The sequence below is a fragment of the Schistocerca piceifrons genome, chromosome X (assembly GCF_021461385.2).
Source record: "Schistocerca piceifrons isolate TAMUIC-IGC-003096 chromosome X, iqSchPice1.1, whole genome shotgun sequence".
Taxonomy (NCBI): domain Eukaryota; kingdom Metazoa; phylum Arthropoda; class Insecta; order Orthoptera; family Acrididae; genus Schistocerca; species Schistocerca piceifrons.
The window spans coordinates 42380958-42400913 of NC_060149.1; the positions used below are offsets into that span (position 1 = coordinate 42380958).

The 19956-nt window shown below is 46.5% G+C and overlaps 2 non-coding genes across 2 annotated transcripts; both read left to right on the forward strand.

Moving 5' to 3' along the window:
* Window positions 1-231: 231 nt before the first annotated feature.
* Window positions 232-306, forward strand: Trnas-cga. Its single transcript has one exon. It is a non-coding gene; the product is annotated as a tRNA-Ser (tRNA).
* A 529-nt stretch (window positions 307-835) lies between these two features.
* On the forward strand, window positions 836-910 carry Trnas-cga. Its single transcript has one exon. It is a non-coding gene; the product is annotated as a tRNA-Ser (tRNA).
* Window positions 911-19956: the final 19046 nt, after the last annotated feature.

Below are 19956 nucleotides of genomic sequence, written 5' to 3' on the forward strand. Positions count from 1 at the left end.
GCACACAGTTTTAATCTGCCAGGAAGTTTCATATCAGCGCACACTCCGCTGCAGAGTGAAAAATCTCATTCTGGAAACATCCCCCAGGTTGTGGCTAAGCCGTGTCTCCGCAATATCCTTTCTTTCAGGAGTGCTAGTTCTGCAAGGTTCGCAGGAGAGCTTCTGTAAAGTTTGGAAGGTAGGAGACGAGGTACTGGCAGAAGTAAAGCTGTGAGTACCGGGCGTGAGTCGTGCTTCGGTAGCTCAGTTGGTAGAGCATTTGCCCGCGAAAGGCAAAGGTCCCGAGTTCGAGTCTCGGTCGGGCACACAGTTTTAATCTGCCAGGAAGTTTCATATCAGCGCACACTCCGCTGCAGAGTGAAAAATCTCATTCTGGAAACATCCCCCAGGCTGTGGCTAAGCCGTGTCTCCGCAATATCCTTTCTTTCAGGAGTGCTAGTTCTGCAAGGTTCGCAGGAGAGCTTCTGTAAAGTTTGGAAGGTAGGAGACGAGGTACTGGCAGAAGTAAAGCTGTGAGTACCGGGCGTGAGTCGTGCTTCGGTAGCTCAGTTGGTAGAGCACTTGCCCGCGAAAGGCAAAGGTCCCGAGTTCGAGTCTCGGTCGGGCACACAGTTTTAATCTGCCAGGAAGTTTCATATCAGCGCACACTCCGCTGCAGAGTGAAAAATCTCATTCAGGAAACATCCCCCAGGCTGTGGCTAAGCCGTGTCTCCGCAATATCCTTTCTTTCAGGAGTGCTAGTTCTGCAAGGTTCGCAGGAGAGCTTCTGTAAAGTTTGGAAGGTAGGAGACGAGGTACTGGCAGAAGTAAAGCTGTGAGTACCGGGCGTGAGTCGTGCTCCGGTAGCTCAGTTGGTAGAGCACTTGCCCGCGAAAGGCAAAGGTCCCGAGTTCGAGTCTCGGTCGGGCACACAGTTTTAATCTGCCAGGAAGTTTCATATCAGCGCACACTCCGCTGCAGAGTGAAAAATCTCATTCTGGAAACATCCCCCAGGCTGTGGCTAAGCCGTGTCTCCACAATATCCGTTCTTTCAGGAGTGCTAGTTCTGCAAGGTTCGCAGGAGAGCATCTGTAAAGTTTGGAAGGTAGGAGACGAGGTACTGGCAGAAGTAAAGCTGTGAGTACCGGGCGTGAGTCGTGCTTCGGTAGCTCAGTTGGTAGAGCACTTGCCCGCGAAAGGCAAAGGTCCCGAGTTCGAGTCTCGGTCGGGCACACAGTTTTAATCTGCCAGGAAGTTTCATTTATAATTTTGTTCTGTGTTGTATGTGTCATTAATTTCTGTGTAATGACTGAAGTTAATATTCTGTATATTGTTGGTAGGCATGTTATGGGGCGATATTTTGCTGGGTTTGCTGTGTCTGCTTGATCTTTAGGTTTCAGATAAGTTATTCCTTGTGTAAGTGTATCAGGTACTGTGTATGGGTCTTCAATGTAAGTGTTAAATAATTTAGTTACATGTGAATGTGTTGAGGGGAACTTCTTTAGCCAGAAATTTGCCATTTTATCTATCCCGGGGGCTTTCCAATTGTGCGTAGAATTAATTGCTCTGGTGACTTCATGTTGGGAAATTATCACTTCAGGCATTTGTGGTATCATGTTGTATGAGTCTGTTTCTGCTTGTATCCACCGTGCGTGTCTGTTTTGTTGTACCAGGTTTGACCATATGTTGCTCCAGAAGTGTTCCATGTCTGTTATGTTTGGTGGATTGCCTATTTTAATGTGTGTGTTATATATTGTCTGATAAAATTTCTTTTGGTTTGTGTTGAATGTATGGTTTTGTTTCCTTCTATTTTTACTTTTTTTGTATCTTCTAAGTCGTTTGGCCAATGCTTGCAATTTCTGCTTCTTTTCATCTAATTGCTCTATCGCTTCTTGTGAGATTTTACCTAACCTTTTTCGTTTTTTGTCTGATATTTCATTTATTATAGATTGTGTTAGCTGTCCGATGTCTTTTCTCAGTTTTTCTATTCTGATCTGTAGCCTGTTTTGCCATGCTGGTTTTGTGGGTTTCTTCTGTGTGTTGGTTGGTTCTGATCTCTGCCTAGTGTGTATGTTTAGTGTAGTGAGTGCTCCTATATAAACCAGTAGTTGTAACTATTCCATAGTTGTATTTTCATTTATTTTGTTGTGTATGATTGTGTTGATAGTCGTTATTGTTGTTTCGACTTGTGGGTTATTTTGGGGTCTATGCAAGAATGGTCTAATGTCTGTATTTGTGTCTTTATATTCTATATATTTCAGCTGAAATTTTTCTTCTATGTCTAACATGTGTGTCACTTCGTGTTCTATTTCTGCTTGTTCTGGTGGCTGTCTTAAGATTTCGTTTTCCTCTGATTGTTTAATTGATGCGTGTTGTTCTTTGTTTGTTTACTCCGGGATGTTTGAGTCCATTACTGTATTTTCTTCTTCTTCTGATTGCGCATTATTTTGTTCCAGTATTTGCTGTACTTGTTGTTTGAGGTTTTCTAATTCTGACTGGGGTATCCTGTTATTTTTTATTATTACATGGATCTGATCAGCTAGTCGTTGTTCTGTTAAAAATTTTAATTCTGGGTATCTGGTAATAAATGTTGTGTATACTTGTGATCTGTATCAAGTTGTGTTGGTTCCTAAGTTTGTTGCTTGGTAATAACAGAACATGAGGTTGCGGTTAACTTCATCTGACCATCTCATCCTCTGTCTTTGTTTTCCTTCTAGAGTGGTTGCAGGAAGCATATCCTGCAAAACACCTCTATTTGGATTTAAATCATTTTCCGTGTGGCTAGCAGTGTCGTTACCATTGTGGACGGGCATCGGGTTCAAGCGTCGTCCCCGACCATGACAGCGCTAGTCCGAGGCTTCATTAGTTCTGTCCTGAACCAACTAATCACACTAAAAGGGGGGTTAGCCCTATTAGTGGTTTGTTCTTTTCGTCACCTTTTACGTCTGGCAGAACATACCGGAGGCCTATTCTTTCCCCGGGCCTCCACGGGGTTTATTATTACTATTATTATTATTTCTGTACCAGCAGCATATGATGCTTATGAATATTCTTTTTTATCTGGTAGCTGCATCCGTGATGTCAGCAGCGGGTTCCAGCATGTCAGGATCTGCACCTGTGACGTCAGCACCAGCAGGCTCCAACCTGTTTTGGTCAACGCATTTGGTGGCCTTGGATTCTTCCACACAGGATGCTGTAGTGCAGCTTCTCAGCATGCTGGAGAAGGATAGCGAGATGCTAATTTCAGTGCCAGAGGCTGCGCTTGAGGGGGCTTCACAGTACTGGTCTCCTTTGTATGCACCATCCATTGATCATCGCACAACAGACGTACAACCATCAGTGCAAGAACAAGTGGCTAACTGCTCTGGTGTGGATGTTATGACTGAGAAGATACCGACCCCCAGTTCACTCCAACCTTTACTATTCGTCTCATTCTATGTATAACAGTTAGTGGTTCAAAACATCTTCATGTAGGACCTGAAGTTTCACAAGACGGTAGCCTGTAAACTGTGTTAGTGCTCGAAAATGTGCAGAAAAATATTAAAGTGCGGTTTTAAGATTACTAGTAGGATGAACTCTGTCGTGTAAAAACATACATAAAGAAGCATATGACTACCGAATACGCTCCATCCCACTCCTACCAGGGCATGTACTGCGGAAGTCTAACTGTCAGTATGTATGACGATGCTACACTAATAATTGAAAGTGGTTAGGGACAAAGTATTTTCATGCAGCACTCGACTGTTGATAACTTGATCAATTTAGACATGGTGGTAACTGGTACAATAGAGAGACTAAATATATGGAGCCAAAATGTTCGAGCTGTATACAGTGACATCATTAACTGGCTTCGCACATGTAGCATTCACATAGAAGATACAGATCGTTGTTTTAGCACCTAAAAAGTACAGTGCCGAAGTCTTGTGCTATTCCTCGAATAGGTGTTGAAAATGTTGAACTCAAATTTACTAATGGAATACCAGACTATTGCATTGCGCCGATAACATTACGAGATATACGTGCTGAATTTGAGGGACAGAAGAATCAGCTATTTTCCTAACACTGTACTGCTGCTGCACTGATTCAAAAAGAATCAAGTGATTTTTTTCGATGTTTATAATTGTAGATGGGTGAATAAATAAATGTATTTACAATCTTAAATTTGTGATTGTGTTTTATTTCTCTAGACAAAATGTCACATACATTAGTGCACCTCAGTACAAGTTGGTGCACGTACACATTAGTGCACGTTAGTACTCGTTTACGGATGTTAACGTATGTGACACTCTTCCCTTGAAATATACCACTTGGTGTTCCTTCTATCATGTAGAAGTTGTAGTTCAGTTGGAAAGGTGGCTGCACAATAGTGGCTACAAATATATTTTTTATCATATAAAAGCCTATTGCATGCCAGTACCTAACACAGTAGGTATCATGGCAGGCTCGGTGAAGCACACTCGCCACAAGGACTTTGTTGTCAGTGCCTGGTCCTGTGAATATGCAAATGAAGATCTGAATAAGAAGAACAGGAAGAACGGAATTCTCCTTCCAGATAACACACGAGCAATTATTGTAGGCCCTTCCAACTGTGGGAAGAATCTTGTAACACATATAGATGGGGTCCGATTTGAACATGTTTTAGTATTCTCAAAAACACTGTTTCAACCCAAGTATCAGCTATTGCAGGAGGTATTGCGTGGTGTAGATGGTGTCATATACACGACATTCAGTGAAAACGGTGATACCCCTCCACCTGAAAAAGCAAAGTCAAACACCGTCTTCATATTTGACGAAGTTGCTGTGGAAAACCAAGACCAAATTCGAAAATATTTCTGTTCTGTGGTCATATGGGTGATGATGTATTTTATGTAAGTCAAACACATTCCAGAATCCCTAAACAGTTGGTTAGGGATAAGGCAAACCTCATTATAGCCTTCAAACAAGACAACCTGAATTTAAAACACATTTACCAGGCACATGTCGGAACGGATATGTCATTCAATCATTCTGTACAGATATGTGCATATTTCTGGAATCATTCACAGTATGGGTTTCTCGTTATTGATAAAACAAGAAAACTCAGCGATGATAGGTACAGGCGAAAATTTCAATAGTTTCAGCATATATAGCACTGTAGAGAGGTTTGTACATCAGTCTACACTACACCATTGACAAATTCGTGCGTATGTCTACCACTCAACCCGAGAAGATGAGTGTTCACAGACAGAACATTCGCATCTACATGGATGCGAAAACTCAGGCTATGGCGCATAAAGTGGCAGGTATGCGCAGGGAACTAGAGACATATTACCAGAATGGTGAATGCGTTAAATGTGCTAGTTAATTAAGGCAATAAGAAAGTAACCGACTTAACTGAAAAGGACGATGCCATTCAAGGGAAAATAGATGTAGACTTCCTTGTTGTTCGGAAGGGCGATCAGGATCACAGTAAGAGGAGGAAGAAAATGACCGGATACATAAAGCCTCACACTGCGGATATGTCTGATTAGTATACACCGAGACGTCGACAAAGCAGAAAGTGATTCAGGCGTGTACAGCAGTTCGTGAGAAACTGCGGCTGCTAATGTTAGGGCATATGGGTCGACAGCAAACACTATGAGAGACCTTTAAGCCGGTTACTGAATCTCTCCGACAGCTCTCAGCAAAACCAAAAACACACGATAACGTGGGTGTTGCCATTGATGAATTACTTATTCGTCACACCCCTGGCCAGATAGATAGAACAATCGGCGTATGCAGGGGAAGACCATACATGTTGGGTACCCATCCTACAACTGTAACTGATGCCACAATACATGTTAGTGATAGGCGGTTTAAGAGAACGCCAGGCTTAATGAATCTTATTTTCCTAAGACCAACCAGAAAACCTATAACTTATTCAGTTAATGATGGGGAAACGTTCCGTGAAATACTGAACATGACTGGTGTACACAAGATCATGAAAAGACTGAGCAACAAGAAATATAAAACCATTAGAAACCCAATACTTGAAGGTGAAAACAACAACAGCAGCAGCAGCGGTGACGGTATTGACGTTGAGCATAAAGCAGTGACCAATCAAATCCCGCAGTATATACTTTCCTCTTATTCCCTATAACCTTCGATACGATACCTTTTGAATCCAAAACACCTCACCTACCTAGTTACGGAAGCACCCACTATATCAGCGCCAGCTATTTCCGCAGGCTCGTATTCACATAGTTCCTACATAACGCACACAGAACTACGCTGAAGACTGTTTTGGCCACGACCGACACGTGCAGCGTGTTGAAGATATTTCACAGTTGCCGCTCAACTATCTGCTAATAAGAGATACAACAGAAGTATTTGAAACGTCACTCTTTAAGTAATCTCATCACGAACGGAATCAAAAGCCACATTGATACAGAAGAATAAACTGGATTTGCTGTAAAACACTTAATATGACTTAGGAGTTCCACAACTTACTCTGAAGACCTGAAAGGGCAGTCATATACAGGGTGTTACAAAAAGGTACGGCCAAACTTAGAGGAAACATTCCTCACACACAAAGAAAGAAAACATATTATGTGGACACGTGTCCGGAAACGCTTACTTTCCATGTTAGAGCTCATTTTATTACTTCTCTTCAGATCACATTAATCATGGAATGGAAACACACAGCAACAGAACGTACCAGCGTGACTTCAAACACTTTGTTACAGGAAATGTTCAAAAAGTCCACCGTTAGCGAGGATACATGCATCCACCCTAGGTCGCATGGAAACCCTGATGCGCTGATGCAGTCCTGGAGAATGGCGTATTGTATCACAGCCGTCCACAGTACGAGCACGAAGAGTCTCTACATTTGGTACCGGGCTTGCGTAGACAAGAGCTTTCTAATGCCTCCATAAATAAAAGTCAAGAGGGTTGAGGTCAGGAGAGCGTGGAGGCCATGAAATCTGTTGTTGAGAAGCGTACGAACACTTCGACTGAAATGTGCAGGAGCTCCATCCTGCATGAGCCGCATGTTGTGTCGTGCTTGTAAAGGCACATGTTCTAGCAGCACAGGTAGAGTATCCCGTATGAAATCATGAAAACGTGCTCCATTGAGCGTAGGTGGAAGAACATGGGGTCCAATCAAGACATCACCAACAATGCCTGCCCAAACGTTCACAGAAAATCTGTGTTGATGACGTGATTGCACAATTGCGTGCGGAAACATCGTCAGCCCACACATGTTGATTGTGATAATTTACAATTTGATCACGTTGGAATGAAGCCTCATCCGTAAAGAGAACATTTGCACTGAAATGAGGATTGACACATGGTTGGATGAACCATTCGCAGAAGTGTACCCGTGGAGGCCAATCAGCTACTCACAGTGCCTGCACACGCTGTACATGGTACGGAAACAACTGGTTCTCCCGTAGCACTCTCCATACAGTGACGTGGTCAACGTTACCTTGTACAGCAGCAACTTCTCTGACGCTGACATTAGGATTATCATCAACTGCACGAAGAATTGTCTCGTCCATTGCAGGTGTCCTCGTCGTTCTAGGTCTTCCCCAGTGGCGAGTCGTTGGCTGGAATGTTCCGTGCTCCCTAAGACGCCGATCAATTGCTTCGAACGTCTTCCCGTCGGGACACCTTCGTTCTGGAAATCTGTCTCGATACAAACGTACCGCGCCACGGCTATTGTCCCGTGCTAATCCATACATCAAATGGGCATCTGCCAACTCCGCATTTGTGAATATTGCACTGACTACAAAACCACGTTCGCGATGAACACTAACCTGTTGATGCTACGTACTGATGTGCTTGATGCTAGTACTGTAGAGCAATGAGTCGCATGTCAACACAAGCACCGAAGTCAACATTACCTTCCTTCAATTGGGCCAACTGGCGGTGAATCGAGGAAGTACAGTACATACTGACGAAACTAAAATGAGCTCTAACATGGAAATTAAGCGTTTCCGGACACATGTCCACATAACATCTTTTCTTTATTTGTGTGTGAGGAATGTTTCCTGAAAGTTTGGCCGTACCTTTTTGTAACACCCTGTATATTACGACGACCCCAACGAACTAATAGATCGACTACGGCTGCTCATGGCATCAGCTGCTGCAGGTAATACAGCTCATTCGAATGAGGTTGTTTCAGTAATCTCGGAGCTTAGAGAAAGAGGTGTCGTGGAATAAGTATGAAGACAGTAGTTCGAGAACTGCAAAAACCCACACGTAAAACATACCCTCACAGGCGTGTTATGATTAAAGGTTCGGATAACGTGTGGTAAGCTGATCTTCTAGACATGAGGAAATATTCACACGAGAATAATCGATTCAAATATATTTTAATGGGTATTGATACATACTCCAAATTTGACAGGGCATCAGCTGTCGAAACAAAAGCGGGTCAAAATTTCGTCGATGTCTTTGAGCGCTTACTACAGACAGGGACGAATTGATGCCCTGACAACCTCCAAAACGATCACGGTGGGGAGTTCTACAATAGGTATTTCAAGACAGTGATGTAGCGGTACGGATTACTTCACTACTCAACATTCAATCACCTGAAGGCGAGTTTCGTGGAGCACATGAACAGAACAATGAAAGGTCAAATGTGGATGTGTTTTAACCTTCAGGGCTCATACAAATGGACAGATGTCCTTCCAGAAATAATTGCCCAGTATAATCCAACCAAACATACCACAATAAAAATGAGAACAATCGATTTTGGTGATAATGGACTCATGAATATGGTATACTATCGCATTAAGATGCTGGATCCACGCAAACAGAAATTTAATATAGGTGATTTGGTGTGTATCTCAAAACACAAGACTGCATTTGAGAAAACATACCTACCAAACTGGTCAACTGAGATATTTACAGTTTCAAAGGTGCAACGAACGAATCCTAGAACTCATATGTTTAGGGACAGTAAAGGTGAAGAAACTGCAGGCTGCTCCTACACTGAGGATATGCAGAAAATCTCACAACCGGATGCTTTTCTCGTCCTGAGAGTCATAAGACTAGCACTAGCCAAATGGCTTGATATTCCTGCTACACAAAACAGCTGGATTGATATCGGCGATTTGCTATGTAATGGGCATGCTTAGTCCACAACCACCCCAGTAGCGTACATGTGTGCTAGGAGACGCATTAGACGAGGTTGTGGTATTCTAGACAAACTGTCAGTGGAATTACACACCCCTGGGTATAACTACTGTGGACCTGGGACAAAGCTTCAGAAACGCTTTGCGTGAAGTGATAAGGAAGTTCAAATGGTTCAAATGGCTCTGAGCACTATGGGACTTAACATCTGTGGTCATCAGTCCCCTAGAACTTAGAACTACTTAAACCTAACTAACCTAAAGACATCACACACATCCATGCCCGAGGCAGGAATCGAACCTGCGACCGTAGCAGACGCGGGGTTCCGGACTGAGCGCCTAGAACCGCTAGACCACCGCGGCCGGCATAAGGAAGTTAATCTGCTCGACGAAGCGTGTATGGAACGTGATATTTCATACACTGCAAATAAAGATCTATCAAGTCCTCACATTGCAGATAGGAATTTAGCTGATAAGGCTAAGGCGATACGGAGAAGAAAGGATATTGCAGCAGGTCAACGCGTCACAGCATTTGCAGTTGATAAAACCATGAGTGAAAAAATTAAGTTTGGTTTAGGAGTGATGAATTTCAAGCGAGTTATGAATGCTGCACATTGTGCACTAAACAAGAAGAAGAAGTAGAAGGCTGTTTGAAGAACTTTATCCTGACAGCGATGTACGCAGCTAAGAACGCACCAAAGCAGAAAGATGCGGGAAGAAGAAGAAGAAGAAGAAGAAGAAGAAGAGGATCGGTTAAAGCACCTAGAGTTCTATCGTTACCCAAGACGTCTGGCGGTTTTATTCTATCGCTCATCCTGGCTCTCTCCGCGCTCTCGGCGGTAGGATCCCTCGGTTGTGGTGCTGCAGCTATTGCTCGAACGGTCAAGAACGCGCAAAGCTCCCAAGCACAGTTAGAAGAGGCAAAAAGACACCACCGCATGTTGGAAGCCGCAGCCATTGGAAAAGGGCTATACTTGAAACCGTACTGGAGAGGGCTTGGTCTATTTATAAAAAAAGCCCATTAGCTGTCCTGCCAGATCGATCCCTCACAAATACAGGTCTTTTTAAGTTTGTTAGAGACAAATGAAAGATACCAAGATTTCGTGGTGTGTTAATGTGGGATATGTTACCGAAAACTATGTGGGAAACTGGTGAATGCGGTATTGTGAATCTGGATGTAGCTGGAGGCCCCGGCACCCACTAGGTATCATATGTTATGAATAATGCGGATACCGTCAACTACTTCGACTCATTTGGTGACGTGCAGCCACCAGCAGAACTACAACAATACTTCACTCTCAAAGACGTGTGATCTACAATTATCGACGTTATCAGGACTTTAATACACACCTCTGTGGACATCTATGCATCGTGTTTCTCTTGACGTTCACAAAGAAGTAGAAGAAAATGAAGAAGCATGCTATATAAGGAGGAGACTGAAACATTCATACATTAGTTGACGTCCATATGCAGTGTCGTACACTTTGACATTAAAAGAACGATCATCTGTATTGCGTGCATATTACTTCCCGTCAATTGATTTGATCGTTGGTGAATGGAGTATTGCACTGATTGGACTGGAGACGGACTACAGCATCCCAAATATCACAGAGACTAACATTAAACTCCATCTGCATACTAATGGGGAAAAAAATACTGTGGGAATAGAACCTGGTGCATTCGATATCGACGATTTAAACGAAGTCTTAAAACAGTCAGGAAGAGGTACTTAACTACATGCAAACATCAATACACTTAAATCTGAAATAAGCACTGTAAATGCAACGATTGACGTGAACCAGAAAGGTTCAATATGACGCCTGCTAGGTTTCACAAAAGGATAGATTTTGAAGAAGGATACAAGTAAATTTTGCATGCCAGATCAGACAGTGGACATACTCCCTGTCAGCACAATCCGTGTCGAGTGTAACATTGCAACTAACTCCTATCTCAACGATAGTTTGATTCACACTATTTACCGGTTCTTCCTCTCAGTTGCAACAGGTTATAAGGCTGTTGAGACCCCTGTCAATGCAATATACCTTCCTGTGATAGCTCAGACATTGGACTATTTGGCGCTGTGTATTGTGGACTAGAATGATCAACTTGTCGACTTTCGTGGTGAGGAAATCATTGTACAATTACATCTAAGGTAGGGTGGGCGTATGGTATAAAACAAGTACATGCAATCCACAGCATGCCACTTCGTTACCAAATAACAAAGTGATAACAGGGGCCAACTACGAGTTTCTTAAATCAGTTGGTCTGAAACCGCGCAATGACGTCCTCATTCAATATAACCAGTCCAGTAGAGTATGATGAGAGAATTATAATTCAGGAATACTTCTCTCATAAACCTTACACTTCAACCGCGTTTAACAAGAACGATGAAATCAGAATTGCACCAAGATGCACTCACACTTCCATGCAAGAGTTTCATATATCTAGAGGGGTCATTCAAGAAAACCGATGGCAGCGATATAGTGGGATCCAAGATGACACGTAACGGTTTAGCATTCCTGTTCCAAGAGATATGCTATGAACTCAATGGGTCTGAGATCGACCGCACACGCAATGTCGGCATAATGTCAGTCCTTAAAACATATGTCTTGGCATCACAAGCAGATTTGCATAGTTTACAAAATGCAGGATGGTTCACAGACGATGCAGAGGATAGAACAGTTGCAGAGTACAAGCGATTTACATCCTGCATACCTCTAAAAAAATTTATGGTGTACTTTGAGGACATGAGGCAGATTACTATGAACTCTAAACAGGAACTCATTCTGGTGCGGAGTGCGACAGTCAATAACTCATATGCTCAAGGAGCTCAAGAGGAGAATATGATCACAATCAGCAAGATAATATGGAAAATGCCTCACATCAGTGTATCAGACGAGGAGTGTTTGAAGCTTTTAAAAGTCCTGAAATCAGGCACATTTCTGTCACTTACGTTTCGCTCGTGGGAGATTTTCGAGTATCCAGTATTACCGACTGTGAGCAGACAAACATGTGCTATTAAGACCTCCAGCCATTTAGAGACACCCAGATTCATCATACTTGCGTTTCAGACTGATACAAGAGGTAATACAGCAAATGATTCCACCGTGTTCGATAAGTGCAAGTTAACTGATGCCAAATTCTACCTCAATTCAGAATTCTACCCATATGACAATCTACATCCGCAGTGGAATCAAAATGTGTACAGTCTAGCGTATATCATGTATGCAAGGTTTCGCCCTACTTACTATGAAATTGCTGAAGGAGAGGGAGAAGGGCGTCTACTCAGTCCATGTAACTTCAAAGAGCTTTCAGCGATTAATCGTAATACACTGCTCGAAACAGAATGAGATAATTAAGTGTGAACCTATAGATGTGCAGACTGAATTTGGATCATCGACAAATTACACAGAACGCACTGCCGCAAATGCTCTAGTTCTACAGGACTGTGTGATTAATTACCGCCTGCTCACAGGTGCTTTGCAGTGAGCTGTATAAATGAACAGGTACTGCTCCGTTCATAGAGCATTTCATGATGACGTATCATGATGTGAACATCATTGCGGATGCTCAGGGTTTCTATGATGGTGAGCGTAGACAGTTCGTATTTAAAGACGTTGCGTTTGTAGCATACACACAACATTCTGGAATAATAGACACACTTTCCGCAAACATTGCATCACCATGATCTTTCAAGCAAGCGAGGTGTGCTAAGACAAGGAAGAGCGCAAAGTGGTTAACACGTTTCTACCACGGAATTCACTGGGATGATTCTGGCATATCCTATAAAGGTATGGTGACTGTGCTTAAATTATTCCATCCCACTGGACACCATCGTCTACGTGAAGGGGAAGGACATGACCTCATGGATGTGTCCAGTCTTTAAATTTGCTTCTATTCAATACCTGAAACTCTACAGCTGTCCGTCTATCCATTGACTCAAGAACATGTATCAAAAAAGTGCTACTGTATCTGTTTATGAAAATGTAAAATTACTTTTGTGTTGGATGAGAAATAAATAAGTTTTCTTCGCTAACAACCCCTTTACAGTTTTTCTTTTTGACACCAGCGTCCTTAGCATCTAGGTTTTAACGATGATACTATATCTGTATTCCACTAGAACTGTCTGACTCACTTACCACAGCCTTTGCGCGCTGTCACCGGAAGAGTAGCCCTGTCTGTGTTGTTAATAGAAGGGCTTTCACCTCACCTACAGTGAATTCACTTTCTCTCTCTGAAATAGCGTCTTAAAGGCTGCACGCCTTCTAGACGTGTGCAATGTAGATCTGAATGCGGTCAATTCTCTTAATTTGTGTCTTTGTGAAATGTGCCAAGTCTTGAAGACTTGTATGGTGCAATACTGATGTAACTGCATAATGTTCAAACATATATATTTTTTAACAAAAACATAATGATTAGGGTTTTTCAAATAAGAACAGTGATGTAGGGTACTTAAAACTAAAGCACGTGTAATGACTAACTTATTTACACGCTAAATACTATTACTAAAGAAACTCCATCCAAACAGACTATAATGAACAGTGCTGCTCTGTGTATTAACGTTCTCCTACTTAACTAGAGGGCTCTAAATATCTTCCACTGAATAATTAGCTAATTGATTGGCTCTAACTTAATGAAACAAGTTATATATATATATATATATATATATATATATATATATATATATATATATATATATATGTGTGTGTGTGTGTGTGTGTGTGTGTGTGTGTGTTTGAAATATACATTTAGCATTGAAATACTTTAATAAAATCAACATTTAATTGGATGGTTTCAACTTAACTGAGCAGCTCTAAATATGTTTTGAATTGGGTGGCTCTAGGCATTTTCCACCACAGACAGCTGAGATACTTTAATAATAATAATTAATTGCGTGGCTCTAAAGCCTCCAACCCAAACAGCTGTACTAAAGACAAAAAATTGGGATGGAAATCAAACTACTTTGACTGGATGGCGCCCACATCTCGTGGTCGTGCGGTAGCGTTCTCGCTTCCCACGCCCGGGTTCCCGGGTTCGATTCCCGGCGGGGTCAGGGATTTTCTCTGCCTCGTGATGGCTGGGTGTTGTGTGATGTCCTTAGGTTAGTTAGGTTTAAGTAGTTCTAAGTTCTAGGGGACTGATGACCATAGATGTTAAGTCCCATAGTGCTCAGAGCCATTTGAACCATTTTTTTTTTTTTTTTTTGACTGGATGGCTAGCGGAAGGTGAAGCTTAAACATACTCCATTTTCTCAGACACACACACACACACACACACATGCATAACGAAAGAGACACAATAATATATCACATTGTGCATATATATAAATAAATTTGCAATAATTTTTTTTATTTTCCAGCACATAGTTCTTATATATACAAGGAATTAATTTTTGTATTTTTATTTTTCAGTACATGATGCTTATATATATACGTGGATGTATATACACATTCAAACATACTTTACTCTCTCTCACACACACACATTCACAAATATTTTTACACCCTCAGATACGGACACACACTCACACCATGCATCACACACTCAACCAATAATTACACTATGTAGGCGCCCTGGTCGTCCCGGTCGCCTACGGTGGACTGGAGGCCGAGCGGTGACCTCTCCAGTTGTCAGGATGCTAGGAAATGACTGAGGACGCGTCAGGAACACCAAAGAAACATTATTAATTCATGACACCTTTATTCCTGCCAAGTACAATGTGGCCCACATAACACACGCTGGCTGAGCTTGGTGATATCAACGACCTTCCCTGAGTCCTCGCTGACTCGGAGCGATGACACCAGTTTCGGGCCGCACCAGTCTCGCTAGCGCAGCGCCGCGTGCTGTGACGTAGTGATGGAATGCCCTTACTTTGTGGCTGGCGGCGCCCGGCTGGCCGGCCGGCTCGGCGGCGGCCAGCAGGCCTCTGCGCGTAGTAGGCTCCGGTTGGAGTCCCGGCGCTGTCGGCACGACAGGCGTTCTCGTAGTGCGGAGTGTACTCAATCCCATCCTGTCTTCTTCCCTGCTCCACCGTCCGCGGTGGACGGGCGGAACGGGCTGCAGTCCCCCAGCGTTGTCGGCTCACCCGGTTGTGACGGAAGATGCACAGGTCCTAGACCCCGCACGATCTCGACGACGGCTCACTGATGTGGTCAGCATTGGCGGCGAGCAAGTTTGCCGTGATGTCTGCTAATCCTGGGTTGATGATTGACAGCGGCAGCAGAGAGGACTAGCGCTGGTACTGTCCCCTCACGTCTGCTGCTGGATGGGCCGCCCTTACCGCAACATTTCCTTAATAAAGATTAACATGTCGATCACCGAGCTGAGCGCTACGCAGCGACCCAGTACACATCTAACTACAAGTATAACTGCGAGTGCTTTGTTGCTATTTTTTTTTACTTTATTGTTATTTTAAAACCTGTACAACAGGCAGGCTGTCAGCAGCACACTACGCTGCTCTTCAGCCATAGAAGACACAAGCAGCAAAAACAGTGAGAAGACACATAAGTCACAGAGCGGTGGGCAATAAAACAGGAGACACATAGAGACAATCACGGAGCCGTTCACACTCGTCGATAATCCACACTGCTAGCTGATGAGACGACGCACAACCACTGAAGATGATGATGGCACTGGTGAACGATGGAGGGGACGATGAACACTAAACACTAAACACTAAACACACAAAACACTGATGGCGGCGACCTCCGGCGCGCGAATGTCCACGTAACGTGTGCGAGTCCGGGGACCTGCCAAGAGGGGTAGAAGGGGGAGGTGGGGGAGAGGGGAGAAAAAGGATGCCAATGGCTAAGGAGGCGGGGGCAGGAGGAGAGGAACAGGGGAGTGGGGCCCGGGGGAGGAGGGGGGGAGAAAAGGAGGAGGGAGGGAAAAGGGAGAGGAGGGAGGGAGGGTGCACGGAGGAGTAAGTACAGGAGGAGGGCGGGAGGATCAAAGTTGGTAGGAGGGGTAGATGGAAGGGAGGAGGGCATCATCAGGGAGGGGGAGCTGGCGGAAGCCACCTTGGGAGAGGGTAAGGAGGGTGGAGAGGTGGAGACCGGGTGGGATGTGCGAATACAGGCGCGGCAGCGGGTGGGGGTGGGAGAGGATCGGGGAGACGAGCAGGTGAGGAGGATCGAGTTTGCGGGAGGTGTACAGGATCCGTATCCTTTCAAGGAAAAGGAGGAGGTGGGGGAAGGGGATGAGATCGTAGAGGATCCGCGTGGGGGAGGGGAGACGGATGCGATAGGCGAGGCGGAGAGCATGGCGTTCAAGGATTTGGAGGGATTTATAAAAGGTAGGGGGAGCGGAGATCCAGGCTGGATGGGCATAACAAAGGATAGGGCGGATGAGGGATTTATAGGTGTGGAGGATGGTGGAGGGGTCCAGACCCCACGTACGGCCGGAAAGGAGCTTGAGGAGACGGAAGCGGGAACGTGCCTTGGCTTGGATTGTCTGGAGATGGGGAGTCCAGAAGAGGCGACGATCGAGGGTGACGCCAAGGTACTTAAGGGTGGGAGTGAGGGCGATGGGACGGCCATAGACGGTGAGATAGAAATCAAGGAGGCGGAAGGAAGGGGTGGTTTTGCCTACAATGATCGCCTGGGTTTTGGAAGGATTGACCTTGAGCAACCACTGGTTGCACCAAGCGGTGAACCGGTCAAGATGGGATTGGAGAAGGCGTTGGGAGCGCTGTAGGGTGGGGGCAAGGGCAAAGAAGGCGGTGTCATCGGCAAACTGGAGAAGGTGGACGGGGGTGACGGCGGCGGCATGTCCGCCGTGTACAACAGGTACAGAAGGGGGGAGAGGACGGAGCCTTGGGGCACACCGGCGGAGGGGAAAAAGGTGTAGGAATCGGTGTTATGGATGGTGACATAGGAAGGACGGCGGGAGAGAAAGGAGCCGATCAGACGGACGTAGTTAATGGGAAGGGCGAAGGTTTGGAGCTTGAAGAGGAGACCGGAATGCCATACGCGGTCATATGCACGTTCGAGGTCCAGGGAGAGGAAGATTGCGGAGCGGCGGGAATTAAGCTGTTCGGAAAGGAGATGAGTGAGGTGAAGGAGAAGGTCGTCGGAAGAGAAGGACGGCCGAAAGCCACACTGGGTGACGGGAAGGAGGCGGTGCTGGCGGAGATGCTGGTGGATGCGACGGGTGAGGATAGATTCCAGGACCTTGCTGAAGACCGAGGTAAGGCTGATGGGACGGTAGGAGGAGACGGCGGACGGCGGTTTGCCAGGTTTAAGGAACATGAGGATACGGGAGGTTTTCCACAGGTCGGGGTAGTAACCGGTGGACAGGACTACATTGTAGAGCCTGGCCAGGGTGGAGAGGAAAGAGACAGGAGCTTCACGAAGGTGACGGTAGGTGACACGATCGTGACCAGGAGCGGTGTTGCGTTTGGTGCGGAGTGTAACAATGAGATCCTGTGTAGTGATAGGGGCATTGAGTTCAGTGTGTAATGTTGTCCAAGTACTGGAAACCAGGAGCGAGGGGAGGGACAGAGGTGTCAGTTCAATCGCGGATATCCGGGAAGAGGGAGTAATCGAACTGGGGATCGTCGGGGATGGAGAAGACATCGGAGAGGTAGGAGGCAAAGTGATTGGCCTTACTAAGGGTGTCAGGGAAGGGGTGATCATCGTGGAGAAGAGGATAGTAGGGGGAGGGTTTAGTGCCGGTAAGGCGACGGAAGGCCGTCCAGAACTTGGACGAGTTGATTGGTAGGGTTGCATTTAAACGGGTGCATGTCTGTCGCCAGTCCCGGCGTTTCTTAGCCGCAAGCAAATTACGAACGTGTCGCTGGAGTTGCCGGTGGCGTCGTAGTGTGTCCGGGTCATGCGTGTGGAGGAAGGCACGGTAGAGACGACGGGATTCACGGAGGAGGAGAACGGCCTGTGGGGGTAAGGTAGGATGGTGGGGGTGGATGGCGACAGTAGGAACGTGGGCCTCCACGGCCTCAGACAAGGTCTGCTGGAGAAAGGAGGCGGCATGGGTGACATCGTCAGGGTGGTGGTAGGTGAGAGGGTGGCTATCGACCTGGGTGGAAAGGGTATCCCGGTAGGCATTCCAGTCGGCTCGGGAATAGTCGTGGACATACTTAGGGGGAGGGTCAGTACGAGGGTCGGGGCGAGGGCGACGACCGTCTGAAACGGTGAGGAGGACAGGGAGATGGTCGCTACCAATAGGCTCCAGGACATCCACCGTTATGCGGCCAAGGAGGTTGGGGGAGGAGAGGATAACATCAGGAGTGGAGTTGGATTCAGGACGGGTATGCCGGGGGATGGGGACGAGGTCACCTTGAAGGGTGGAGAGGAACCGATGCCATCGCCGTAACTGGGCAGCGGAACGACTATGGATGTTGTGGTCGGCGGCGATCACGTAGGAGGAAAAGGTACGATCGACGTGGGAGAGGAAGTCGAAGGGAATAGGAGCGTTGGGGCGGACATAGATGGTGGCGCAGGTAACGGTAAGGCCGGGGAAGAAGAGACTAAGGATCAGGTGTTCGGTGGGGTCGGGAAGGAGAGGTTGGAGCCGAACGGGGATCTGGCGGTGGTGACCAATGGCAACTCCGCCACGCGCAATTGGGAGGGGATTATCGGAGCGGTGGAGGAGGTAGGGCGAAGTGTGAATGGTGTGGTTGGGTTGGAGGAAGGTTTCATTAAGGAGAAAGGCATCCACGCGGTGGGTGGCAAGGGTGTGCAGGAAGAGGTTCCTGTTGGCGGGTAGGGAGCGGATGTTGTTGAAAAGGATACGTTGCTGTCGCACCATGATAGGGATTTAGACGAGGGTGTCGAGGCGGGAGAAGGTGAAATGGGCCTGGTTGTTGGAGTAGGTGGCGTACATCTTGAGTTGGAATACGGAACGGGCAGCGAGGGAGATCTGTTGGAGGGTGTGTGGGCGCTGAAAGGGATGAACATTCTGGAGGACGATGGTAAGGAACCTGATGATGCCCTCAGCGGTGGGGGGGGGGGGGGACGAAGGGAATTGCCAGGAGTGGTGGGGGCGTCCAGGGGACGGACAGGGACGGTGAGTTCAGGAGTGGTTGGAGGGGGTCGGGCTCTACACTTTTGGGAGTAGGTGGGATGGGGGAGATTGCAGGTATTGCAGGAAGGAGGGGATTGGAGGTTAGGGCACTGCCTGAGGAAGTGCGCTTGCCGACAATGCGGGCAGGTGGGGGCCTCGCGGCACTCAGCTGTGGGGTGCGCGTTATAGCGCAGACACCTCTGGCAGCGTAGGGATTGAGGAGGGGAACGGGAGGGGTCGACCTTGTACCGCTGGTTAAAAAGGAGGGCACCCTCCTTCAGGAGACGGTCAATGGAGGGGGCGTGCTCAGAAAAAACCCGCATAAGGTGGGTGGGGCCGGCAGCGTTATGTATGCGGTGAACCGCACGCACCTCCAAATGGGGATGCGCCTGGAGCTCCGCCAACACCTCCTCCTCCATGATCACTGGACTAAGCCAAGTGATCACGGCGGTGAGAGTTGGCGGGCGACGCGGAGGTTGGGGTTGGTGGGAGGGACGTGGTGAAGGAGCTGGGGTGAGAGAGGCATGAGGGCCAAAGCGGGTGACAGGGATGCGGGAAAGGAGGTAGGTGTGGAGGGTTGGGCTGGGGGAGGAGATGAGGACCGAATCGTGGCGAGGAGTGAGGAGGGAGATGGGGGCACCAGGACAATGCTGGCGAAGGAAGAGGGTGAGGTTCCGGGCTTCAAGGAGAGAGGGATCAGGACGGGAGAGGAGGTAGCGGTAGGAGGAAGGGAGAGAGGAGGAGGATGAGGGGGCAGGGACAGGCGGGGAGACTTCCATGGCATCATGGGCGGGGGAAGGAGGACGAGGCGCAGCCTTTTTGGAAGCAGAGGAAGCAGGAGTGCCACAGGGGCGCTTGACGG